General features: G+C 44.3%; 1 long non-coding RNA gene across 1 annotated transcript in view; it reads left to right on the top strand.

Annotated features, from left to right (window-relative positions):
• The window catches only part of LOC130709413 (uncharacterized), a 338,445-nt gene that overhangs the window by 81,966 nt on the left and 229,047 nt on the right, over positions 1-27,432 (top strand). The window lies entirely within an intron of this gene.

The raw sequence follows: 27,432 nt of genomic DNA on the forward strand, positions 1-27,432 counted from the left end.
ATCCCTTGGAATCCTGTGCCTTAGAGTGAATTATGGGTGGTTTCTATGAAGTTAAAGGGACAGAGACTGTTATTCATGGTTGTTAACTGGAAATGTAGAGGAGTGTAAGGGGGCGGAACAGCTGCATCTGTAAAAGCGCAGGTTGTTTTTAATTAATGCCACATCAAGCATCTGCCCACAGCATTCACCCCCAGTTCGATGATGTCTGTAGGCATTGTAGCCTAGAATTCTCCAAATTACTCCCATGTTGTGCTAGATTGAGGACTGTTTCCTGGGGGCAGTTGGGGTAATAGGAACCTCGTCAGTCAGCTGAGGACAGCAGATTGAGGTAAAAAGGTAAACTCTGATCCCAGGCTGGTTGCAGAGCCTACCTGGCAATAACCAGGGAGTAAGAATTTACTGTTTGCAACTCAGCTGACCAGTCCTCATGGCTTGGACAAACGAATGCTTCTGCGTTCATATGGCCCGGCGGTGCGGGAGCCTAGAGCCAACAGCACCAATCATCACTTCTCTTCCAGAGACCAGGAACCCACAAGGCGCGGGGACGTGATACCAGGTGTCTAAGCATTGGGGCCAAGACCTGCAGCTGCTGCTCTTGCCTCTAAGAGGACATCTCAGTTGTGCAGTGATAGTTTTACATGAATTTAAAGTAGAAAAGGGTAGTCGATTTCGATGTCAAGCAGAGGAGACTCACTTTGCATTTATCACTGAAAAGTAGAAGGTCAAAGAAAGAGGAATCGTTAGATAACCATTATACGCACAGTAAAGCTCACTGATTTGAATCCATAGAGTGGGATCGGTCTGATTATAAAATGTTTAACAAGAAGTGCATCTTGATTCACTTAAGATGCATTCAGGGTTGGATAGGTATAAGAAAAGTATATATTAAAAAGTAAACTAATTGAGTGTAAAAAGTCCTTCTCATTGCTTTAAAATGTTTATTTTTAAGTAGATAAAACATATGTCCCGCTAGCTAACTTATGCTATTAATTTACTTTACAGGTAGCTAATTTAAAGATAAACTCTAGGCTGGCTTCTGTCCAAATTATCAGAAGTTCCTGTTAGGGGAATCTGGATCAAGTACAATATGGTATATGAAGAAAGGAGGGTTTCATTTGAGTGGGTCCAGACATAGGGCTCTGGAATCAAGATAAGCATATGAGATTCAAATCAAATACTTACTGACAGCTCAGTGTCAGCCTATGAGTGGTGCAGAAATGAAGAAAACATAGACCGTGCCTTCATAGAGAATATATATAACTGTAATATAAGGCATCTGTGATTAGCATAGAAGCAATGGGAGATGAGGGTGATTTGGCCAGCCTTGGATGCTAAACTGAGGGGGTAATGAGGAGCCATGGGAAGTTTTTGAGCAGGGGACTAACATGACCAGAGCTATCTTTTAAGAGTAGCCATACAAGTAGTAATTTGAAGAGATAGTTAGGGAACTGCTGTATAGTTTGAATGAAAATTATGGTTCAGTAATTATAAACTATGACAGTTGACTGGATGTGAAGAAGAAAAAAAAAGTCTTGAGAGGGCCTCTGAGACTTCCAGCCTGCGAGACATGGAATAATCATAATAAGGTCAGTCTGGTGTGGGGGAACTACTTTGAAGACTGAGTTTTGGACGTGGTTTTGGACATTTGATTGTGAGTCCTTGTGGATTATGCAGTTGGAGATGTTGAGTCGGTATGTGGTCTTGAGCTTGATGAAGCTGGATTTAAATTACAAATTTGAATCAACTGTATGGAGGTAAGATCTGAACGTGAGGATTGGTAGAGAGTAGATAAAGGCAAATGATTTAAGCTGAACCTTGGGTAATGAATCCTGTGGTTTAGAAATTGGCCCAGGGAGGTCAGTGTGTTCTCTATACCTCCAATTCCAGGGAGTATAGCTCTTGCTGAAGTAGCTGAGAATAAAGATGGGACAACTGAGTTTTCTTGTAAAGAATTACACCATTACAGTGTGCAGCCAATAACTAGGTTTTTGCTGTGTTGACAGATTATCTTTAAATTATAATAAAAATGATCCTATTGGTCATTCCCAGTCTTTTCTTTTCTTTGCCTCTGTCATTAATGTACTTTTGGCTCTTGATTCACTGTTAGAAATTTCCTGTGTAGTTTGGGGCTGAGAGTTAGGGGGTCAGGTTTTTGGGACTTGAAGCCCAAACAAACCTTCCACTGCTTCCTACAGTAAACTTAAATTAATTTAGGGGTCAGAGGATATCCGGTGAAAGTATCAAGAGCAACCTAGCCTTTTATTTCTATGTGGATCCAAAAGGAAAGCACATTTGAACAGCAAGAAGTTCATTTCAGACTAGCCACATTCTGCTATGGATTGAGAACATTAATGTATCAACCTCAGAATCAATTTCTGAAACAAAAATCTGAAATAAAAAGAAATGAAAATTTCTGAAATAAAAATAAAGGATAAGCATGTTTAACTTTGCAAAAGTAGTCACAGAATATGAGATGCAGTACAGCAAAACCAAGAACCCAGATCAAGTATTAAAACATCAACAAAATGAGAAAGTCTTATTGACAACCAATCCAATTCAACTGATGTTTATCAAGTGCCTATTAGGGGAAAGAATAAAGCATGAGCAGGATGTGGGTGGGCATTCTAAAAAGTCAGATGTGGTTCCTGTTCTCAGGGAGAGTAGACACAAGTGGGGGAGCTTATTTATAACAACGATGACAACAATTGCAATGACAACAATAAAATGACTAAAACGCAAGTGAAGTCACTGATGCCATGAGACAAAGAAGCACTGGGTATGGGTGGGTGGTACGGTTAATTCTAACTAGAAGATCAGGAAAGTCTTCGCAGAAGGTGGGGCATTTGAACTGCACCTTTGAGGATGATGATTGTGAGCATTATGGTGGGTCGTGGTGGTGGTGATGAGGCTGAAGAGGGCAACTGCTAATCAATTGGATGGTAATCATTTACCAGCTCTATATTATTTACTGAACGGATTCTGTGTTAATGTTTCAAAAGGTAAAGTGGAAGAAGGGGATTTCACAAGACAAAAGAGAATGAGGAGAAACATGTGGTGTGTTGGTGTGTGTGAAATAGACATTAGATGTGTTCAAGGTCCAACATGGAGGGTGTATGATAAAATAAGATTGGAAGAGGAATAGTGACCAGATCAGCAAAAAGCTCCTAATACTCTGTGAATTACATGAGTCATACCTAGCTTTCTCTGGATACTTGTGTGGGAAGCTGACCCCATTAGGCTAAGCAGGATGGTCTTGTGGTGTGTGCATCTGTCCTCCAAAACCCTGGAAAGTGCTCTCTGGAATTGCATGGTCTGCAGCAGAACTTTCATCTGAGGTTTATGAAGGAAAGACCTTGAACCCAGGCTTTTGATGGCTACAGGAAAGATGGATTTGGTGAGGGCCCAGCGGACATCATTAACAGAGGATGGCCAATGCATCATGGACAAAGGAAAAGCTGGGTAATGCTTCTCAGAAGCTGTGGTATTCTTTTCCACTTTATTCCGTGCACTTTCTAAAGCATCTGGGCTTCCTCTATTTTTAAATAGGAATTTTACATATGCCTGAAATAACCTCCAAGCACTTCAGTGTTTTGCTAACAAATAAAACTTTTTATTGTTTTTAAAATTGACTGATTCTATAGCCTATAACACAGTGAAAATAAAATAGCCCATTCATGCTGAAGGTGTCTTTATGGGAAAAAATTCAGGGAATTCTGATAGTTCTGAAAGAGACAGAAAAACAGAGAAATAATGGCCCCTGGAAAGACATTATATTTTTTTAAATAAGTTGAAATATCTTAGAGATATCAGTTGTGGTCTTTTTTTTCTGTAAAATATGTGGTCATTTGGGGAATGAGGAGGGAATGGATGTGTGTGGCAGGAAAGTTTAATCAGCTTGATAAAGTTCATTACTTCATTCCAGTTGGGCTGAGTCCAGTTGAGATTAAGAAGGAACAGAAAGGTTTGTCTGTAGAACAATTAGTGGGTTATGAGGAATACTCAGTTCTGCTTTTTAGTTTTGGTAAATCTCAAGCAAAATAATGAAATAATAATGACAAAATAAACACAGCAAAACCTTAAAAGACCCATATCTGTGTTTTCATTAGATTTTAGAGGCAGTGACCTCAGATGGTTGGGACTCACTTCTCTGGACGAACAATGGTGCAAAGAACACTCGCTCTGAAATACTGACTTCAGATTTCTTCCCACTGTCCCTGGGCATCCTGAGAGCAGATGCACGTTCAGATTCAGGGACCAGACCAGCTTCCTGAGTTTCTAGGCATCCATGAAGTTTGGTTTTTAATGAAAAAGTTTATCTTAAAAATTCCAGAGATCTCTAGGCAAGCTGTTAACATGAGAAGCCAGTGTTTATTCCCTCTCAGATTCACCTTGGAACAATCAACAGAAAGTGCCAAAAAGGGAAAAGAAATCTTTATCGACATGAGTGAACAGTGACCAGTGCCATCCACACGCTAGACACTTGGGGGAATTTGGTTAGAGGCGATGTCTGTGGGACCACGTGTAGCCAGTATATGGTGAAATGACCACCGATTGTGAAATGATGAAATACTTTCACATTGATTTGTAGACAGCCACTTCCCGGAGCCTCTTGAGTGCTCTCGTGCTGTCCTTGTCATCTAGATGGTTCCCTCCTCTGGAAACCTTTTAGTCTCCCTGCAGTCCAGCAAATAACAGGCTAATACGTGGTACAATATAGAGAGGTCTCCAGAATCTGGTGTCAGTGGCCACTGTGATCGGCCAAGCTGTATTACTTGTTAAATATTTTGAATGTTAGTGCTGTTGATTCACCTGCTGAATTGGAGGATGAGGGAGGTATTTTTGTTTACTGTTTATCTTCTTAAAAGAGCATCCCCTTCTTGGTGGAACTGCTTCTTCCTTACACCAAACCTGTGGTTCTGAAGGGGGGATGACAAACACAGCTCCCCATTGCCTTGGCTATTGTGGTTGGTTCAAGGTCAGTCAGCTCATTTGTTTATTATTATTATCATCTTTATTATTTTTTTAATTTATTGACATATAGTTAACTTACAATATTAGTTTCAGGTATACAACATAGCGATTTGATAGTTTTATAGATTATCTACCATATAAAGTTATTATGAAATATTGACTATATTCCCCGTGCTGTATATTACATTCCTGTTATTTATTTTATAACTGGTAGTTAGTACCTCTTATTTCCTCTGTTTGTTATTATTATTTTTGTAACAAATGCAGGAGGCAGATGAGCCAGGCATCAGGGTTCAGATCAGAAGGGACTGGGGAGACCAGGACCCTGCTGTCACTGCAGGCTGGCCTCGGGGCTCTGTTCAAGCACCCTGGGAGAATGGTGACAAGCCCTAGAGGGAGCAGACAGAGAGAGTGGGTGGGAAGACGACTGTCCCAGCTTAGTAGCAGCACCAGTCAGCCATGTTGGGAACACTTGAGGCACCCGTATTTGGAGGCCTGGTCTCCAAGCATGGGCCCGCAGGAGGCGGGAAGGGCCAGCACAGAAGGCCCCTCTGTTTATCATTTTTATTTTTTTTAACTTTTTATTTTATATTGGAGAATAGTTAATTAATGATGTTGCGATAGTTTCAGGTGTACAGCAAAGTGATTCAGTTATGCATATACATGTATCTATTCTTTTTCAAATTCTTTTCCCATTTAGGTGTTACATAATATTGAGCAGAGTTGCCTGTGTTATATAGTAGGTCCTTCTAAGTTAAAAAAAAAAAAAAAATGGTCTTCCCGGGTGGTCCAGTGGTTAAGACTTCACCCTTCCACTGCAGGGGGCACGGATTCGATCCCTGGTCGGGGAACTAAGATCCCACATGCCGCGTGGCCTGGCCAAAAAATTTTTTTAAAAAGTCTGTTTATTATTTTTCAATGGGAGCTGCCACTCTTAGGTTACAGAGTAGACGATGTTGCCACAACAATGCCTCTGCCACCTGGGGGAGCTTGTCTAAGAGAAGAAAGGCGCACTCAAGAGGAGCAGAGAGACAGATGCTATGGAAGTCCTCAGGATACTGCGTCGCGAGGTCTAATTGCTTATGAAGCCCGCAGTCTATTCCCATCCTTTCCGCTCTTCACTATCCCCTTCATAGAGTGTGATTTGGATCATTGTTCCTTTCAACCAAAGAGCCTTGATTAAGACAAGATGTAAATGAGAGCTGATCCAGGTGGAGGGAGCACAGCGGCGCTGTTCCCCATCAGCAACAGAAGGAGGCCCAGAGCTTAGTTCCCGGTAGAAGTGGTAACACCCACCTGCGTCCCAGCCAAGGGACCCTGTGTCCCCGTCTGTGCTGAGATGAAGCTCCCAGCTGTCACTCGGGTGTCACTCTTTCTGCTTCCTGACACCATCTGCTCAGGATGCTAGTTCTCCCAATCGTCACTCCATTGTCGGGTTGAGTCGTTTTCCCTGTTTTGGTGTCTTTAATGTGCGTGGAGCGTCTTTTGTTAAAGTTTCCACCAGGAGGGTGCATACGGCGTTCTCCCAAATCCCACCTTCAATCCCACCTGAATGTGAGCCAACGTGAGGTGACATTATCACGCTTATTCTGTGCTAGATGCTGTACTAGGCTTACGTTGCCTCATTAAATCCATACAACAATTTTATGAGGTAGTTACTGTATTCCAACTATTCTATAGGTAGAGAAACCAAGGTAAGCAAAGGTCACAGAGCTAACAAGTGGTGGAGAAATACTTTGAACCCAGGCAGTCCGACTCCTAACTGTGTGCCACCCTAGGGATAAAGGACTAGACTGTGGTCCCGAGAGAGCCCTGGTTCTGGAGCCTAGTGATCACAGAGGTCTCCGGTCTAACCTGGTCGTTCTGCGGCATCCCCCACGACCCTCCTTAATCTGGTTTGAGCTGGATTTTTGGCCACTTTCCACTTTCAACCAAGAAGTCTTGACTAAGGAGTGAGTAGGAGGAGACCCTAGAAGACCTCTGCGAGTACTTACGTAGGAGACTGAGTGCTCGCTGCAGGAAGAGGGGAGATGCTGTGAGGCAACCAGACAGGGCAGCACTGCAGGCCCCCGAGAGCGTCCTCCACGTCAGCAAGCGGCTTGGCTGCCAAAGACCCTGACAATTCAGAACCACTTCTCTGGAATCACTTTGCTGTCAGAACACAAGAACATCTGAGAAAGTATTTGATGCATATTCGTAAACTCCGTAGGGAGCAGGGTCTGTGGACCACATCATTGACAAGGAGAAAATTAAGCTGAGTCCATACCTTATCCGGAAGAAGTATTTTATTAAAAAATTTAAAATCATGTTTGGAACAGTGAATGGCTGGCTGGATATTGTAGAAGAAATGAGGAGACAAGAGCGTGAAAAAGTCTTCCTGAACTCTAAGGAAAAATTAAAAGGGAAATGACAAGAGATTGATGAAGAGGTGTGGGAAATAGATCTTGGAGACCAAACAACACACAGTGAGAATTTCTAAAAGAGGAAACAGTAAAGATGCAGCAAGATAAAAATAAACGACCAATAGAAGAAACTCCCCGGCTGAAAGAAATGTCAAGAAAACAGAAAAAAAATAGTACAAAATAAGTTACATGACAGGAGCAAGATCAAATATAACAGATTTATATTGCAAGGAAAAAAAAAGCACTCAGATTGGTTTAAATTAAATTGAATGGTAATAAGAGACCAGTCGAGGCAAAATAACACCGAAGGATTACAAATAAAATGATGAGCAATAGTGTATTAGGGGAAAGAAAAAAACAGAAGAAATCAGGTGGCCGACACTGATATCAGATAAAGCAGAAATTAATGCAGTAAGGGGGCTCAAAGGGTCATTCTATATTGATCAAAGAATGGATTAATAATGAAAATATGGGATAAATTTGTATGTTATGAATAATATAGCATCTGCACAGGTAGTGCTAAAACTTAGGAGTCTGAGGAAAAATCATCAACAGTACCATTGTGCTAAATTTTAACATAGTTGAATTCTAATACTATATAATGTATAATAGTTTAAGTAGGCAATAATAAGAATGAAACAGGAAAAACGTGAATAAGGACCTAGAGTTCTGGGGTAAACAAGGTTGAATTTTTACATTAGTGATCCACTATATGTCCTTACGGATAAGCTTCCTTCTTTTCAAGTGTCCTTGGGACACTTACAACATTGAATTATTCATATTCTATGCCACAAAGAACATCTCAATAAAAAACACCTCCCAGGTCCCGAACAGAAAGTGCACTGACCACAGTGTCTGACCAAAAAGCCTTAATACAAAGTAACTACTAACGCATTCAGTCATTAGTGAGGCCCTACGTGAATTCCTGGTCCCTCTGTTTCAACCATCACGGTCCTGCCTTTAAGGACAGGTATTTTGTACTCTGTGCTGTTATAATGTTCACAACAAGGGGAACAGTACGAAATAATCTCCCCCAGGAGGGGAGCGTAGAAATTTACTGCAGGCAACCTCATGTTAGTTTTTGAAAAGAAAGAAATATATCAAATGATTTTAAAGAAACAGAATGATGGTGTTAGAAAGGTTCCTTAAGCCGTCATTCTGCCCGACGCTCTCATCTTACAGAGGAAGGGATGAAGACCAATGGAGGAGAGAGGATTTGTCCCAGGTCATGTAGCAGACAAAATCTGGCTGGTGCCCGCATCTCCTGGTGGGGTCCCAGCTCCATGCCTTTCTGCCGCTCTAGGACTTTATCCCGAATCAAGAACCGGTGCCTACATTGCACATTTGGATCATGAGCTGGTGTCCAGATTTGAAAGATTGCGGTGGGCTCATTTGCCTGGCAGAGCAGAGGCTGGCTGCTCTCCGGGGACTCCTTGGCAGCCAGGGTCTGCTCCTCTGCAAGGAGAGCCTAGGCAATGTGGTTGTCATTACCCAAACCACAGGCTTTCCACCTCTGCCAGGTAACCTGTGAAACAACCTCTGACATCATTAAACGCTGAAATCACTGAACTGTAAACGTGCGCTGGGGGGTGTTTTCTGGAACGCCCTTCTGACCTCTTTTTGTCGAGGCTCATTTTGTTTGTATTTTTCCCCAGGATGTGGCTGGTCTCCCCCCATCTCTCCTCCATCACTGGCGCCCGGGATGGGGCGCACCCTGTGCCTCCTTTCTTTGGATGGCGTCTCTAAGTCACACCAGGTGGGCACTGCTTTCCCACATCACTGGGCCAAGTTGTGTGTTCTCGACTGTTGTCCGGCTGGACTGCAGTCGCACATCAGGCCTTATTCACAGGGCGGAGAAAGCAGAGATGTGAAAGTTGCTCTGGCTTTTCAAGACTGCTGAACTTGCTGCTTCGGGGGGACCTTGTTTCCGGCCATGAACTTATGAACCGAGGATTTTATGAAATCCAATCCTCATTGTTATTACAGCATAATCCGCTTTCAGTTATCCACCCAATTTTTCTGTAACCATTTTACTTCTTCCTTCCTTTCCCTGTCTGGGGCTCTAGGCATTGAGGTTTGGGATACCCACCTCCTGACCCTCTCTTCCTGGGAGGATGCCAGGGACCGAAGCTTGGTGGAAGCCGGCTCAGCCTCTGAACTCTCCGTCATGCCTGGTGGGATAAGGGCAGAGCCCCCCTGGGGGGAGGTAGGAGGGTGTCTCCGGAAATAATGTCCTCTCAACTTATCACATCTTAGTTTTGCACTTTCAGATGAGCACTTTTTGTTGAGAAACAATGAGAAGCCAAGAATTTTAGGACAAGGGCTTCCTTGGTGGCGCAGTGGTTAAGAATCCACCTGCTAATGCTGGGGACACGGGTTCGAGCCCTGGTCCGGGAAGATCCCACATGCTGTGGAGCAACTAAGCCAGTGCACCACAACTACAGAGCCTGTGCTCTAGAGCCCACATGCCGCAACTACTGAGCCCACATGCCACAACTACTGAAGCCTGTGTGCCTAGAGCCTGTGCTCCACAACAAGAGAAGCCACCGCAATAAGAAGCCTGCACACCGCAACGAAGAGTAGCCCCCACTCGCCGCAACTAGAGTAAGCCCACGCACAGCAACGAAGAACCAACAGAGCCAAAAATAAATAAATTAAAAAAATAAATTAAGTAAAAAAAATAATTTTAGGACAAGAAGTGGTCATAGCAATCACCCACTACAGCCTCTCTGTTTCGTTTTTCTATTGTCACATGACAAATCTCCCCAAAATGTACTGGCTAAACAACCACCACCATTTCTTTGCTTCTGACTGTGCGATGGTGTCATGATGCGGGAGCTGGCAGAGTCATCTCTTTCTGGTTCTCCTCTGTGTGGCCATTTTCTCTCCATGCAGCCACTCATCATTCAGTTGTCACCCTGAGTGTCTTCACTCGGAAATTGGCTTCCGAGAGATAGAAAGCAGAAGCTACCTGGCCTCCTAGGGCCTGGCCCAGAACTGGTTTCCACCACATTCCATTGGTCAAAGCAAGTCACAGGGCAGCCCGGCATTTACAGGAGAAGAAGTAGAAGGAAGAGTGGCGTGAGCTCCCAGGACTGGGAGGGACTTTTGGCACTATCTCTGCAGACGATCCACCACACTCCGTGTTCTTCAGCCATCTTTGCAGACGATCCACCACACTCCGTGTTCTTCAGCCATCTTTGCAGACGATCCACCACACTCCGTGTTCTTCAGCCATCTTTGCAGACGATCCACCACACTCCGTGTTCTTCAGCCATCTTTGCAGACGATCCACCACACTCCGTGTTCTTCAGCCATCTTTGCAGACGATCCACCACACTCCGTGTTCTTCAGCCATCTTTGCAGACGATCCACCACACTCCGTGTTCTTCAGCCATCTTTGCAGACGATCCACCACACTCCGTGTTCTTCAGCCATCTTTGCAGACGATCCACCACACTCCGTGTTCTTCAGCCATCTTTGCAGACGATCCACCACACTCCGTGTTCTTCAACCATCTTTGCAGACGATCCACCACACTCCGTGTTCTTCAACCATCTTTGCAGACGATCCACCACACTCCATGTTCTTCAACCATCTTTGCAGATGATCCACCACACTCCATGTTTTTCAGAGAGCTGCAGTTGGGCCCCCACAACACTGAGTGACCCAATGAGTTGGCGGCATGGTTGGGGTGCTCCTGAGTCCCAAGAGAAAAGAACTCACTTTTCCTACTTTTGAGGAAAGAATTGAATTTCCCTCTTAGACTCATCTGAAGATATTAGCGAGTGAGAGGAGCAGTCATGGTGAGAAATTGGAGTGAGATAAGAAAGGGATGTGTATTTTGAGCTCTGCCAACCACAGCTCAGATCTATCAAGTAAGCCAAGTTCCTGTTTCTGTTTGGACTTTGCATAAACCCCCCAGGGCTGCTTTCTTTGTTTGTTGAGTGACTACTTTACATCACCTCACTAAATCTATTTTTGATCTGGAAATGTGTTGGTTACCCAACACAGGAGAAGTGAATCATTGAGGCTTTGCTGTCTCATACTGAAAGGCGAGAATATGGACACGATACTTTAACTGGAAAGAGTGGTAGAAAGATAGGAGAGGAAACCCCGCATTAAAACACGCCTGCAGCAGCGTGACAGTGAATTACATGAAATCTGAGATCAGTCAGAATGGCCTCGGAAGCTTCCTTGAGGAGGTGCTAAAAGTCTCTGGCCATTTCTCTTTCTGTTTTCTCTTTTTCATTGGAAAGAGGTTCAGTAGAAAGTCGATACAGTTGGCTTGAGAGTAATATTTTGTAGTGTGTATTGTGTTTTACATACTTCTTCAAGCTGCTTGCTTCTGATCCTGGAAAGAAAAGGCATCTGAAGCTGTGGGCTTAGCTTGGAGTAAGGAGGTGAGGTTGAGGCCCTGCCCCCTGGGTGGTAGCTCCAGGCATGGGTTCTCCCTGTTTACTCAGTCTGGGGATGAGGCTCTATCTGCTGCCTGCTTGGCGGTCTTTGGGGGTAGTAGCAATGCATAGTTTTGCACGTGTAATGAGTAGTTCTCCCAGATTAGATAAAACTGAGTTTGGGGCCCCGTTATACCTCTTATGCATATAATTGATGCTAAGACCTGAAGTCAGTATCTAGATGGACTCCTTTGATCTAAATACTACTCAGTGCAGTACCTTGAGGAATTATTTCACTTGGGGCTTTATATAGTAAGTATAAGGATTTATTCAGTTTATGTTAAATATTTAACAAAGTCCTTTTTGATTGTATTTATCACTCTCTTGTCTCAGTCTTTGAGTACATGAGCATCTGCTATGAGACCATACTGGCAAAACCCTTAAGGTGGCGTGCCCACAGTGAAAAAGTTTTATAATGCTTCTTCAGTTGAAAACTGGGAGGTGGTGATGGTAAATAGGATAGATGAGGTAATAAAGACTGATGTTGACCTTACTGTGGTGGGTTTACTGTCTGTATTAGTTTCTTATTGCTTCTGTAACAAATTACCACTAAGTTCGTGGCTTAAAACAACACAGATTTATTCTCGTACAATTCCGGAGGTCAGATGTCTAAAGTGGGCCAGCAGTTGCGTTCCAGCTTTCCATTGGAGGCCCTCGAGGAGAATCCGTTTCTTTGGCTTTTCCAGCTGGTAGAGTCTGCCTGCATCCCTTTGTGGCCCCACGTGACTCCCACATCTGATGCTGTCACTGTGTCTCTCTCTATGACTCTGGCACTCTGTCTCCCTCTTATAAGGACCTTGTGATTAGGTTGAACCCGCCTAGATAATCCAAGATAGTCTTCCCATCTTAATATCCTTAGCTTAATCACCTCTTCGAGGTTAAGTCCCTTTTGCTCTTTCCTATTCTGTCTACCACACAATTGATATTTGAAACACTCACATAGTATTAGTGCAAGTGCCTATACAGTCCATTCTGTTACATGTTTCTTTTAATAGGAAAAATGGTATCAGTATAATGGTGATTTTTCATAAAACTTTTTAATGTTTTTAGAAAGGAGGGCATGTTTGTTCTCAAGTAAAGAGAAAGCCTTTGTGATATATAAAGACCTTAAGAAAAAAGCTGAAAATCCTGCACGTACTTTACTTTAGAGCGAGAAGTGACTAATATGATGGGTTTAAGTACCAGTACACGTTCTTCTGTTTTAAACTATTTGGGGAAGCTATAAATGCAAAGGAAGGTGCTGCAAATACATTTCCCTTAGTGTAAAAAAAAATTAACTGATGAAGAGGGTTTACACCTTGGATTATATGTTTCATCTTGATGAAACTGATCTCTATTAGATGAAATGCCCTGCAGGACCTGTGTCTCAAAGGCAGAAATTAAAGGAATTAAATTAAAAATTAAAGAACTTAAAGATGTAAAGAATGGGGTGGCTTTGATGCCGGGAGTAAAGATCCGTGGTGATTTAACTACTTTGTTATTTGTATTACTAATTGTTACTATATTTGTTAGTGCTCTGGTTAAAATTTTGAGGGGGTCTGTTCTTAACTTTATTTTCCCCAAAGCCCTGCTGCTTTTAATGTGTGGTTTTACAAAATGTGAAGTTTATCAGGAACATATATGTGACATTATAACAAAAGTTACTTCATTTGAATTTCAAAGTCACAGTTAATTCCCCTCACAGTAATAGACAGAAACCATCTGAGCAACAATTGCTAATTTTGTTTTTCCTGAAAATCCCCATCAAAGGAGGATACTTACCCAAGCAGAATGGGAGAGCATTTGGGAAATTTGGGAACATTTAGAAAAGTTTTTTTTTTTGGAATTTCCCACTTAAGCAATAATATTTATTTATTTATTTTTTGACATCTTTATTGTATACTACCAAATGTAGAAAAGTTTTGTTGTAGATAACATTTGAGCTAATTGTAAAGAACGAATAGGCATTACTTTAGTAAGAAAGGATGAGAAGGTTCAGAAAGAGGGTCAAACACTCAACAAGTATCTGCGGCATTAGTTCATAAATTTCTTAGGAAGCCTAAGATGATTGTTTACACGTAACCTAATGGCTCTGATGCCGGCCTTGTATATTGTATTCTGTTTAGCATCTTGTTGAAAGGGGGCATTAGAGATCTCCAGGGTGACAGCAAGTCTGTTTCCTTGGGGAGAGTATGTACCAGGATTCTGACGAGGCCTGGGCCTCCCCATCCCCGTCTGGCTGTCTGGCACTCACCTGCTGGGTGATCAGAATTGATTTAGAAAAAGCCACCTTCAACACAAATGAGGTAGATCACTGGAGCTCACTGGGGCTGTCTGCATGAGACAAGCCCTGGCAAGGAGTTTAGGCTCTTTCCATTTGTGCAAGAGCAGTTCCTTTTAAGTTCAGAATTGTTTATTCATAAACTGAGACACACACACACACACACACACACACACACACACACACACACACACACACACACACACACACAGAAAGGGGAGTGGGGCGGGGTAGAGAGAAAGGAACTCTGACTCTGCCCACAGCTTGGGGGGTTTATTTGGGGTGAGGTCAGCATGAAGGCCATTTTTTTTTGCCTTGGGGGCTCAGCAGACAGGGCATAGGAAGCGATGTCGGGCATCCAGAGCCCCACACCTCAAGGTGGGAGCAGGCATCGACACAGTTCCTCCTGTTCGCCTTCGTTTTGAAAAGAGGAGGTAAGGGGGCAAGAGGAGGTGAACTCTGGCTATGCAGAGAGACAAGTCAGACAACGTGAGTTTTAATTGAAATCATATCCCGAGCATTTTACTTTTCAAAAGTTGTTAGCATGATCGAGGTTGCATTTTCTTGTGACTACTATTATTACTGTCACGCTGACTGCTCTGGGCAGGGGCTGAAGGTTACATGTGGGCTGGGAACGCTGGGCTGCATGGGAGGGGCTGGCAGATCGAGCCCCCCCCCCCCCCCCCCCCGTCTCGTCTCGGAATGCTCCTCGGGAGCCAGCTTCTGGCCTCCTTGCCTCTGGCTGTGCACTCGTGCTCTCTGGACACCGAATGGTCCTCTCAGGCCCACTATGGAGATGCTGTTGTTTGCTGCTTCTTCTTCTCTTCCAGCTCAGACCTCTTGGACCCTCAGTGTGTTTCTCCGCCATGGGAGCCGTATCGAGCCGTGCAGCTCGTGGAGCACACAGAGGACTCTGCCAGAGAGAGTGAATCCCCAGGGTTCAGCAGGGTCCCGTTCTGAGAGGGCGTGATAGCTTAACTAAGCTCCCCAGCCTTTCACGTGCATCTGAATCTCCTGAGACTCTTGCTGAAATGCAGGGGCTGATGCAGTGGGTTTAGTGTGGGGCTTAAAGAGTCTGTATTTTTAACAAGCTTCCAGGTGGTTCCGATGCTGCTGGTCTATGGACCACACTTTGACTGGCAAAGACTTAGACTATAGCTGGAAACCAAGTTAGCTGAGGGTCTCAGCTGTGTACTTTTTTAGAAAGAAAATCCAAGGAGAGTAAACCGTGAGGGGCCCTCTCTTTGCTAAGTGCCTGGGCTGTTGGAGCTAGGAGAGGCCAAACCAGGGAGGTGAGAAACGTGTCCCTTCCTGCCCTCGGGGGCTCATGCCCGCTTTAGGAAGACAAGACTCACACATGCAGCGACCAATCACATGTCATATTTTAGTGCTGCAGGAGTGCCGGATGAGGGATACGGACTCCTAGTGCTCTGAGGTGGGAAGTGGCAGGCTGCCTGAGGGAGTTGCAAATCTTGGTTCAGAGTGAGGTTTGTTCAGAGGCGAGGGCGGGGAACTCAAAGGAGGCCATGCAAAGGATGAGCCCTTTTCTGCCTCCTTCCCCTGGATACTTACTACTCTCTTATATCCTGGTCGCTGATCTTTCCAGTGGTTTCTTTATGTAGATTAAGTGACCGAGGGAAGGAAAGGACGTCCTCATGTTCACTTGGATGCCTGCTCAGCCCAGGGTGGTGCATATCATGGGAAAGGACCCTTGACCCAAGAATACATTCAGCGAACATTTCCCACTGTAATCCATGCCCGCTCTCTGCAGGTCCCAAGTCTGTGGAAATGAGCAGACACTGTCCCCAGCCTTAAGAGCTCAAGTCGGTGAAGATGAAATAACATGGCATCTCCGGTCGTAGAGAAACTTCTTGTGAAAAGCATGGAAGTAAGGGATTTCTGCGAATGATTTATTTAACTCTTACCATAGGCAGCAGTAGAATTTTTCCAAAACCAGCCTAGAAAAAAAAAAAAAAAAGAACAATTCTCAATCAAGGCTTGTTCTGGGTTGTTCGACAGACTCGCCGCGGCCTTCTTTCATTTCTTTTAGAGGTGGCCGTGTTGGAAAAAGGTATCATTACCGTCCTCCACGCATCACTGGTCTTAGGCTCGAGTGCAGGATCTTTAGGAAAATCAAGTGCCTTTGGCTTCTGAATTTCTAAATTACTTAGACGCTCTGCAGTGAGGTAGAACGAGGCGATGGGGTGGGATTATTTTCTCCCTTCAGGCATCCTTGTGGCCATGAGGCATCCTGGAGATCATCCCGTAAGAAGCCCCCTCTGACGTGTTCTGAAGCACAGGGGATCAGCGTGAGTCATCGTGTTCACTGAGTTGCTTTTGGTGGGGGAGGATTTTGCCTTACCTGTCCCTGGAAGAAAAATCCTGTTTTGTCACACTTTTCTTGTAAATATTTTCGTGCTGAAGTGACTTTGGATACAATTACTGAGCAGTTCAAAACGTTTAATGGGCTGTGTGGCAGTCAAGCTAAAGTGCCTGTCACTCTGTCTCTGTACTGTGCACGGAGCATTCCTGCCTGGAGTGAGAACCGGGAATGTTATTTTTTTGGCTTGGGTCTTGGCAGGTGTGTAACGTGACTCCTGATAGCAGGACAGCAGATTACATTCGGCTCTAAAACCATTTCTAAGGCTCTTGGCACCCAAACTGTTATTGCATGTCTGCAGGTGTTTAGTAATTGGATTAATGCAGAGCCGGAGGAATGTCTGCTCCCCGGCTCAGAGAAACACTGAGGAAAGACAAATTCATTTCAGAGAGTGACCTGGAATGCATGATGACAGGCCCGCGCTCACACATGAAGCCAGAGCTAAGCCTGCACGTTTAAAATGCAACGCTGTGAGCAGTCACCTTCCATAGGAAAGTTTATCCAAAGCTAAACACAATAACAATGGCCTTGTGAGTCAGGCGGGAAGGAGCTGCAGCTTGGGTTTTGATCCTCTTCCAGGACTCAGACGACTTGAGCTTAAGCCTTCCTATCATGCAGCTCATGAACCCTACAGTCCTAGGTGTTTAACAATAATAGTTTTTAAAAGACCATGGTAAACAGAAGAGGTTGATAAGCCTCCCAGTGGAAGTGCAGAGACTACAGTAGTATCCTGGATCACCATGATCTTGCCAATTAATTCCCACCTTGATTGTAAAGACTGTCTTCTCTGCGTTACAGACCTCCTAAAATGTGCTCATAAGGTGACGAGCAGTGGTCACCCCCCACTGCAGCTATGACCAGTGCATAGGAGAGGTAGCTGCTTTTGGCCTCATTTTGTCATTCTGGCTCATTGAAACTTAGGATCCTCTCCGAGAGCAAAAAGCCAAACTTCTCAGAGACTCCCATCTGAATAGATAAAACCTAATGGTTTGGCCTTACAAACCTAACCTCTTTCTCAGCTTTACAACTCAGGAGGGAGGCGGACCATTTGGAGAGAGTCCAAATCCAAGGAAGATAATGGTGAAAAGGCAAGTTTTGTGAAGAAAGGCAAAAGAATTGGTCCCGCTTAGTTTAAATCCTAGAGGGGTAACTTGCAGTTCACAAACCTTGGTACAGTAGGTAGTGAGAACAGAGCGTGGAGGAGGAGACACAGAGCCAGTCACGGGACGCAGAGCATGAGTTTGGAGGGCTCACCAGAATGAGAAATCTGCGTGTAGAGGAAGGAGCGTGGCCAAATGGCTACTCATTCATTTGTTCATCCAACAAGACTTGCTGACCACAGCTACATGCCAGGCCTGAATGTGTGGGGCGGGGGGCGTGACTGAGATACGGTTTTGATTTTCTGAGAGCTGGAGTCTAGGAAGCCCGGGCACGCGATGGTAACGCTCTGGGCTTGGTAACACAGAGGGCGTGGCCTGGGGTAGGAGCAGGGCAGGTGTGTCTGGGCAGGTGCTCCCCGCCTTTGGAGGACACCGGGCCTTCTTGGCTAGGTTGACGGGGCTCTAGCTGCCACGCCAGCTGACTTTCCAGCTCTCGGTCAGCAGGAAATTTGATTTAGGAGGGAGGATGCAGTTCTAATTGCACGCTTGGTTGTTTGGGTTTGTGGGTGAGTGGAAGCCTGGAAGGCAGCTATGGTTCCTTGTCTCTACACGAGGGTCTCCCAAGATCTGGAGGGCAAGGGGGAGCCAGCGGGGCATGTGAGGGAGAGCAGGGGATGGGTAGGTAGAGTGTGGAGAGGAAGGTAATAGAAGCCCACCAATAGAAAACAAACAAACAAACAAAATCAAATAGCAAGGACCGTAAGACTTTCAAACGAAAGGTCCCAGTCTTGAGGGGATGGGACAGCAGGGCCTATTTGGGAGGAAGGCGCTCACAGCCTTCATCCCACGGCTGTCAGTGCGGTAGGTGGGGGAGACGGAGGGGAGGGCGCCCTGGAGAAGGTCAGGTAAGACGAAGGGCAGAGGGCTTGGCTGGGGGTGACAGTCCTCCCAGGCCAGGGAGAAGGGAGCTCTGCATCAATCATGGTAGAAAGGGTTGGGGCAGGATGGGGAGTGGGGGAATGGTTCCTAGTGGACCACAGGATAGCACTTAGGACAGTAGTCTACATTTTTCCAGGGGCAGAAATGAACTTGGATAATCAAGAGGAAAATAAGAAGCCACAGAGCCTGAGACCGAAAAAACTTAATTTTAAATCTTCATTCAAAGGTCGAAAGTGAAATTATGAAACTGCAGCCTAAGGCACGAATGAATGACCATTTGAAAAGTCTAGTATCACATCAGTCCATCAGATTAAACCAGAGAGGCTCCTACAGACTATAAGCCCAGCCCCTTCAGCTTACAGGAAGGGCACTGATCCCTAATCACACGACTGACCCAGCAGGCCTGGTGCTACCCAGGATGGGCTACAGGATGGGGGACAAACGTGGAGATGAGAGGGAAGGAGGAGTAACTTCTGGGTGTTTATGTATTGAACTGAAATTATACACTTGACCAGAAAATCTTAACTAAGTGCCGGCTAAGTACAGGCATTGTGAAAGATAGTGAAATGTTTGATTGAGAGCTGCTAATTCTTTTGGGAGTGACAAGAAATCTCTGGCAGAGGAAATAATGAGTTCCTTGGTATTTTAGTTGATAATGAGTTCCTTGGTATTTTCGTTGATGGAGGGACCGCTATGGTGGGCTTGGTCCAGGAAGGTTTTGAAGAAGAGTTCGGACAATACAAACCTGCGTGTGTGTGTGTGTGTGTGTGTGTGTGTGTGTGTGTGTGTAAGGAGGAGAGAGGAGATGAGAGTCCCCCAGGCACTCAGAGGCTGGTGCTTTGCTACGTCATGGTACAAGTCCTATTTGTGATGTGTGAAGATGCACGATAGATTGTGATGCTCTGTGCGGATGTTTCTTCCACAAACGTGGAGGGCTGGCCAGGCCACGGAAAGCAGAGCAGAGTCACACAGATTCCTTCGGCTGAAGTGGCAGAAAACCTGAGTTCTCATCTTCCCAGCATGACTAACTTTCTGCTGGTCTCATCAGTGAACTGTCTTATTAGGCAGATATTTATATTTACACCAATGGTACTGGTGTTGCCCAGGTAACGTCTGGAGATCCTTTCAGCTCTGAGACCAGGCTTGTTTCCCAGGCCAGGAAGGAAAAGGGCCCTTGTCAGTCTCCCTCTGCTCTTTGTCAACATCTTCCTTCAGCACCGCCTCACCCTGGAAGCTCCTGAAAGCAGGGAGTCACTCTGCACTTAAAACCTCTCCTTATTTACAAGATATTTGGGCACAGATGGAATTACTGCCTCACAGGCCAATTTCTTCACCTCTTTTAACAGTTTTATCATGTAAAGGAGCATGCTGAAAGATCTCAACGCTACTGAATATCGTAACACCAGAGTGGAGATTCATCCGCTTTTGGAATTGCATCCAAAGACCTTTCTGTATACGTTCCATTTCCTTGCACAGTTTTATTTTTTTTTTTTCCTTGCACAGTTTTATCACCTTTCTCAGGCCAGGGTTGGTCTTGACAAACACTTCTCCAACAGGCCCTTCGCCTGAGACATTTTCCCAGGTAAAACCTCACGGACACAGATAATCTCTGGCAAGAGGGAGGCTAAAATCTGTTGTCAACAGTAACAAAACCCAAGAAAGGCATTTATGTAACCAAACTAGACTAATAAATGTTTCCTGATGAGTAGAAGGCCTTATGGAATATGTTTTAATAAGTAGATTGAATCGGATCACAGTTACCATTACTGATATATACAGTCAATAAAAATAGTTATTTCATTTAATCAGACAGAAATTCTACTTTCTCATCCTGTTTGTTTTGCTGATATTATTTAATCAAAACCCTTTTTATGTAAAGTTATGGCACAGGGAAATTTTCATCCAGACACTCAGTTATCTAAATCACTGACATTTTCCTATTCTGAGAAAAATGCTCTAGGAACACAGACTGCTTGTTCCTCTCCCACCTTGGCTGACAGAGCATGGCAGGGTAAAACCCAGAAAACTGGCAAAACTCCATTTTCAATCCATGTTAAAAACTGGGATGTCTTGCTTCTCTTTCTTGCTAAAATAGAAAGAAAGAATCCCTTCTTTATATAAAATTGCATCTTAACATTCTACTAAGTGGTGGCAGCTTCTGGATTGCATATGAAAAGAGCCCAGTTTTCCTAGAGAATAATCTGGAACAGGGAAGTTGAGGTGAAAGGTCTCCTCCCATAAGGGTAAGGACTCCCCTGCCACCTCCAAGACCACAGAAGGAGGTATCTGGGGGTCAGGGATCTGAGTCAGTGAGAAGTGGGAAGACACAACAGGCTTTTACTGCACGACCCCCTTCCCTTATGTCCTACCTAGCCTGGGGCTCAGCAAGGCTCCTGCTTTTCCTTCCATCTTCTCCAAATCCTAAGAACAAGTCAAAAGAGGAAGCACTAGGTTAAGAAGATACTGGAGAACTTCAAACTCAGAAGTATCTGTTGATACTGTTCACTCATTCTTTCATCATTCCAGAAGTATTAAGTATCCACTGTGCATCAAGCCCAAGGCCAAGGCTGGAGGTGCAGAGATAAATGATTCATAATTGCTGTCTCCCAGAGGCTCCCCAGTCAAAGGGCCCAAGAAAAAGCTGCATCTCGCCAAGAGTCTTAGAAATCTTAATTCATTTGTATTTAGTCTGCCTTACTCAACGTTAACTTACTGCGTCAATCTTTTCCAATAGATCAGGAACATCAGTATCTTACAAGCTGACAGAAACTGATCACAGGCATAACTAAGAGAATTGAGTTTAAGTTGAGGCTTGGTCTCAGGACGGGACCTAGGGGGATGCCTGGGGCACAGGATTTAAGGAGGCATGCCTCTCAGGGTTGGGCCAGTGGGGTCTACCTAACATTGACAGGTTAACAGATTTGTACCAATCATTTAAACTCTCTGAGCTTCAGTTTCTTGTCTGTAAAACAGGGACATGCCCACCTCGCAGAGTTGTTGAAAAATTAATCAAAATTAATATAATTGCAAAAGTGCCTTATAAGCTATAAATGACATATAGATACATGTTGGTTTTATCAATAGCAATAATAACGATTGTTTATGATCTTTCTCATTAACCACAATGACATTACTAATAACCATAATCAAAACAGACTCTGTGGTAAATGCAATACATTGTATTGGAAGTGGAATATAGAAATCAAAGGATCTGGTCCTATGCTTTGTAAGAGGCAGTGATGAAATATAACACAGTAGCTAAGTATAGCAAGATTCTGTGGACTCAGACACACTTGGATTTTAATCCCAGCTGTCACCTACAAATGTCTAAGCTCACCTCTGAAGTCTGAGTTTCCTTATTTGTGAAAAGGGAATAATAATAACGGATTCATAGGGTTGTTATTGAGGATTAAATGAGATAATGTGTGTTACACACTCGCCATATTGCAGGCGCTTAGAGAGCATGGCGTAGAGGTGAACTGCTTTTGTTACACGGGGGCAGCAGCAAAACGGTTGACGCTACAGACCAGAGTGTCTCCTGCGATCCTTTGCCTTTTCCAGTTTTCTTAGCTGAGATCATATTACACAACTGGAAATCACAGGGAGGTCTTTTCCTACAGGCTTACTTTTAGAAATAATGACACTAAACATTGTTTCCTTCTTTCCTAAGTTTCTCCAGAATTACAGCTATGGTGTTAAGTGCCCAAAACTAAAGATTTGAACTTCTTCTCAAAATTAGGACCTAGAAACATTAATGGAGTCAGGTTTTTATCTTCTTATTTTAGTGATTTCACTGTCTACCTTAAATATTATTTTAAATTGGTAATTTCAGTATTTATTTTAAAAAGCACTAAGAGTGTGGCATCACCATGACCTGACTCCTGACTACCACAGGCCAGCTTTCTGCTTTGTTCAGTGAGACCAAAGATGACTTTTGTTAACTCTCTTGTGAAGCTAAAAGTAAAAAAAAAGAAAGGCAAATTTTGCTGCCTCTTTCTTGCTTCTAGTGCCAGAAGCTTGAGGCATGAATGGGGCTGGTCTGGGAGTCTTTTATGCAGGGCATGGATGGTGCACAAGGACAGGAAAGCCACATGGGGCCCTGAGAGTCAGGCTTGGAAAAGAAGTGTTGTCTTAGCCCCACTAGGAGGAACAGGTTTGGTACTAAGGGGAGGACAACTTTCCAGGCCCCAGAAGGGGTCAGACAGATTATAGGCAGGCTTAGGGAAAACCTAATGAGGCAGACATCCATAGGCTCAGGGAGAGTCCTAAGAGCTCAGGAGAGGATATGAGCCCATCTCTCTGCAAGTATTTACTGAGCACCCAGTGGCACCATCAAAACTGCAGGTGACGCAGATACAACGTAGAGCCCCTGACCCTAAGGGAGCTTCTAGCTGGTGTAAAAGACGGTATTGCTTACAGGAGAGGGGAACTCACTTCTATAACTCAGAATTGCTGCTGGGCATATGGAGATTCACAGGTGAAAATGATTACATCTCATTAAATTGCCTCTTTCTGGCTGTAGCTCATTCTCTCATCTGTTATCTATTAGTTGCTGTTGGCCAATGCCTAATCCAACTTCTGGCATAAAACAGGCCCTTAGAAAAAATGTCTGTGAATGAATGAATGGGTAAGTATACTGGGCCTTGAGGCATGTCCTAGCCATGGTGTCCTAGGAAAGGGATTCTTAATGATGACAAGCCACAGGGTCCTTCTTACCCCGGGAGAAGGGGTTGTGGGCACCATGGGTCCTTACTTATCCTTGAAAGGTAGTTAATTAGATTATTGGAAGGATGATCTCAGTTTCCTAGATCCTTGAAGGGGATCAAAGTTGAAGACTTTGGGTTGTGTGCTATCAAGATCCATGTGATAATTTATCCCTTGAATTTAAGTTTAGAAATAAATGTGTCTCTAAAGATGGACTTAAATGCTTTGGCTTTGTAACTAACAACCATTATTAAACCAACGTACTTCCCCTTTACTCTTGGCAATCAGAGTGCTTAAAACTTAAATAGAGTCCAACCTTTTTGCTACACCCGCCTCAGTGCCTGATAATTCCATTCTTGTTCTAACTTTCTATCTCTATCTTGGGATCATAGGACGGTTTTTCATGAAACTTCTATATATTTTCAACAATTTCTTTGTATTTCGATTTCTGAGGAGAGAGGGCATAGATTTTTCCTCCAAGGGAAATATGATTGTTCACAAATTTCACAGCGTTAAACCAGGTTTAACTAGTTTTAATTTATTTGGCAATTCCCAGGACACACAAGCCTGTAGTGACCAGTAAAGTTGAAGCAAGAGATACCAAAGAGTCTCTGTCTAGCTCATGCTCACCATTTACCACTGGAACCCCATCTCTGTCTTTGTTTGAAGGTAGGGTTCACAAAATGCCAGTTCTAGCCAGTGGTAGGACTTGGACTGCATCCCTCTTGTCCCAGGGGGAGAGTTCACATTCTCCCACCATTTCTATAAGACCTTTGGCAGGTCAAATACCTCCAATTCTTCCATGCCAAAAGTTCTACAGGAAATGCGATTTACCTTCTCTGTTCCCCTCTGTTGCTTCAGAGACTTACGTGATAGTGGAGAAGGAGGCAGTGAGAAAAAAGCTGGAGTACAAAGACTATACTGGAAACTCGCAAGCAGGGCTGATCCTCGCCTTTTTTCTAATTGAAAAGCGGCATGGGAGAGTGGGGTTAATTGATTCCTAAGGTGCTTTCTATAACTCCTCATGACTTTTAATTGCTTTCTGCTTTATTGACACCCAGCAAATTCTGATATAGTAAATTTTTCTCACATCTTTTAACTCAATCAGAAAATAAGACCATCATCGTAAGCTAAATCCGGGGCAGGGTTTGGAATGGTTGTAGTGGGTAGGTGACCATAGCAATAGCAACAAGTTTAAGAGGAAACTGAAAGAGATTAAGCAACTTGGCCAAGGTCACAGAATAATAAGAAGAGAAGCAGAGATCCAAACCCAGGCTTACCTGACCCCCAAATCCAATCTTGGAAACACTTTGCAATACTATTAAGTGGAGAAGAGCATTGGTGAAGGTCAATTATGTGATAAGGGGCTGCTCCGAGTGATGGCATCATCCATCATTTACTTCATGACAGCGACTGAAGAGCAACCTGAAGTGCTGCCATCAGAACACAGGGGACAGAATCACCTCCAGTAAGCACGAAGCCAAGGGCATCCACTGAACAATCCTGAATGGATTTTGCAGTCGCTTAGAATGCAAGGTTAGAATACATAACAAAAATCTTAATAATAGGAAATACAAACCTTTCATTTCCATGGTCATATTTTAAAAAATGTATCCTAGGGATACAGTCAGAGATGTACACAAAGTTGTACCTGCAAGATGTTCACTTTAGGGTTATATATTATATAAAAATGATGGAATTAAACTAATGGTCAGCAAAAAGTTTGAGTAGATTACAGGACCTTAGCCACTAAATCTGTGTGGTGGAAGAATATATACTGATGGGGGAAAGGTTTCTTGCAGTATTACTAAGGGAAAAGGCAGCTTACAAAGCAGTATTTATTTTTAGTTTTAAAAAGTATATTCACAGTATGAAAAAGACTTGAGTAAAGAAAATGTTCACAATGACCAGAATGGTGGGATTACAGGTAACGTTTGTTTTCCTCTTTGTGCTTTTCCATTTTTTCTAGTCATTCTATAATGAGCCTGTATTACTTTTATAATCAGAAAAAAAAGTCTAATAAATGTTATTTATTAAAAATAAAAAGGCAAATCCTGCCATCCAGTACTCAGCCCAGGATGCCCATGAGTTATGCTGCTTTTGTGCCCTCAGTCTCATCCAGGAGCTCTGGCCATATACCTGTTTAAGGGACTAACTCTCAGCCCCTCTCCCGAGGACACTAGTACTGGCCCAGAAGAAGCTGGGCTGGAAAACAATGAGTGTCACCTCGCCAGGATACGTGTAGTTACTCTTCCCTACAAGGCCAAGCGCCTGACCTGATCTCACACACCAGACCCCTTCCCTCCTCCTGAAGAAAGTTCTTCCCCCGCCCGGTGTACTGCCTTCTGGAGGGGTGTCCAGGCCGAGGGGCTCTCACGCAGTGGGGTGTGGTGAATGTCGGCACTGGCCTTTCCAGGGGCTTCTTCCTTGGGACCTCACGCAGGAGGCTCCCGGCAGGCCGTGACATGCTTGCGCTTGTCTGGGTTTGTGCTGGGTAACACCAGCTCAAACTGCGCCATTTTCATGAATAAATAGCAGGTGATCCTTTTGGATTCAAATCACATGTTAATGACCTCATAGCCTGAGTGAGCTGTTGGCTACCTCACCGCTCTCTGCCCTGCTTTGCTCAGGATGTTAAAGGTATCCGTTAGACGGGTTCAGCGTTGCCAAGCAGGCTAGGGGCTGAATAATTTTGAAGGGCAGCCGGGCTTCACCCTGTAGAAGTGCTGTCGTTCCACTGGGACATGGCAAGTGCTTCTCCCCTAGCTGAGCCCTTTCTAGCCTGGAGTCATCACCCGGCCTCAGCAGCGCTGGTTGAAGCTCAGGCCCAGTTTGCAGCTAGTGTGGGAGCTGAGAAGACGGTGGACACCGAAGCTGGAGAAAGGCAGCTTTCACAGAGCTGTGACTGGGAGGACGGAGTCCAGGGTGGACCGAAGCCCAGCTGCTTTCACTCCTCTGAACGTGTGACCCCGAACTTAGAAAAGCGCCTCTGTGAATGCTCAGGGGGGCAGCGTTCAAAGCTCCACTGTGCATGTGTTCGCTTGGTTTCCTGGCTTTCTTTCTCCCTCTTTGAAATGAAAAATAAAGCCACCTGTCAAAGCTGGTGATGTGTTCAGACCTGTAACCCACACAGATTCAGGAAGACTTCAAAGTGGAAACTCTTCGGATCTGATTACGTTTCGTCGCAGATGGTAAATTTATGCCCTGAGCTCCCACCTTTGGTTTGACTTCTGTTCTCTAAACTGGTGAAGAGAACATACAGTGGTGTTATTTGCAGACTAATGAGTTAAATGCCACTTATTCTCTCAAACTTTATCGACTTCTGGATTTCAACAGAGATGAGTGGAGACTTTGCTTTTTTATAGACTCTGGGCCCTGAAAAACGTTTGCCCATTAGAAGATTAAACACCATTTGAGATTCCAACTTCCCTACCAGGGTGTCTGTCAACCTTCCACTTGTGCTTCAACTTGTAACAGTGGGGATAAAGACAGTATATAACTCATAGGGTGGTTGTGAGCAATAATTGAGTTCCTATGTGCAAAGCACTAAGAATATTGCCTGAGACAAATTGTTATAGATGTATGAGCTATTGTTTCCCTGAAGAAACAGATATGGAGGAGGCTGGAAAAGGGAAAGTGAGTCTGTATGCTGACTTTTCAGTCAATAACCACCTACCGTCTAGTATAAACTCCTCTGGCAGCCATTCAAGGCCTACCCTGATCTGGCCCCAACTTAGCAAAAGGAGACATGTCCAGTGGTTCTCATTCTTGGCTACTTTACTCTGGAAAAGCCACTTCCGAGAGAAGATCTACCCAATCATTGCTCTCTCTGAAATGCTCCAACGCATGTGTTCTGGGCTATGGAACTTGGTCCTGACTGATGACAAAGGTGGTGTGTTTTGGACTTATTCTGTGAGACTCTCTTTACTGCTACCCACATGGCTTCTCTGTTGTTGTGCACATCTGTCAACCTCTGGTTTGTGTTCACGGTCCCAGCCAAGAAGCATTAGTAAAGGTTAAGAGTCACCATGGCTTGGAAGAGAAGTGGAGTTCATTCCAGGGTATCTCCCCCAGACTTCAGACAGTGCCTTCCAGGTGAGCAGAACACCGGCCAGGTGAGTAGAACAGTAGACCTGGGGAGAGCTTCCCCATACAGGCAAGGCAAGATGTGTTATCTCATGTGGACAGAACACTCCTTTGCTTTCCAGATTGGTGACAG

The sequence above is a fragment of the Balaenoptera acutorostrata genome, chromosome 12 (assembly GCF_949987535.1).
Source record: "Balaenoptera acutorostrata chromosome 12, mBalAcu1.1, whole genome shotgun sequence".
Taxonomy (NCBI): Eukaryota; Metazoa; Chordata; class Mammalia; order Artiodactyla; family Balaenopteridae; genus Balaenoptera; species Balaenoptera acutorostrata.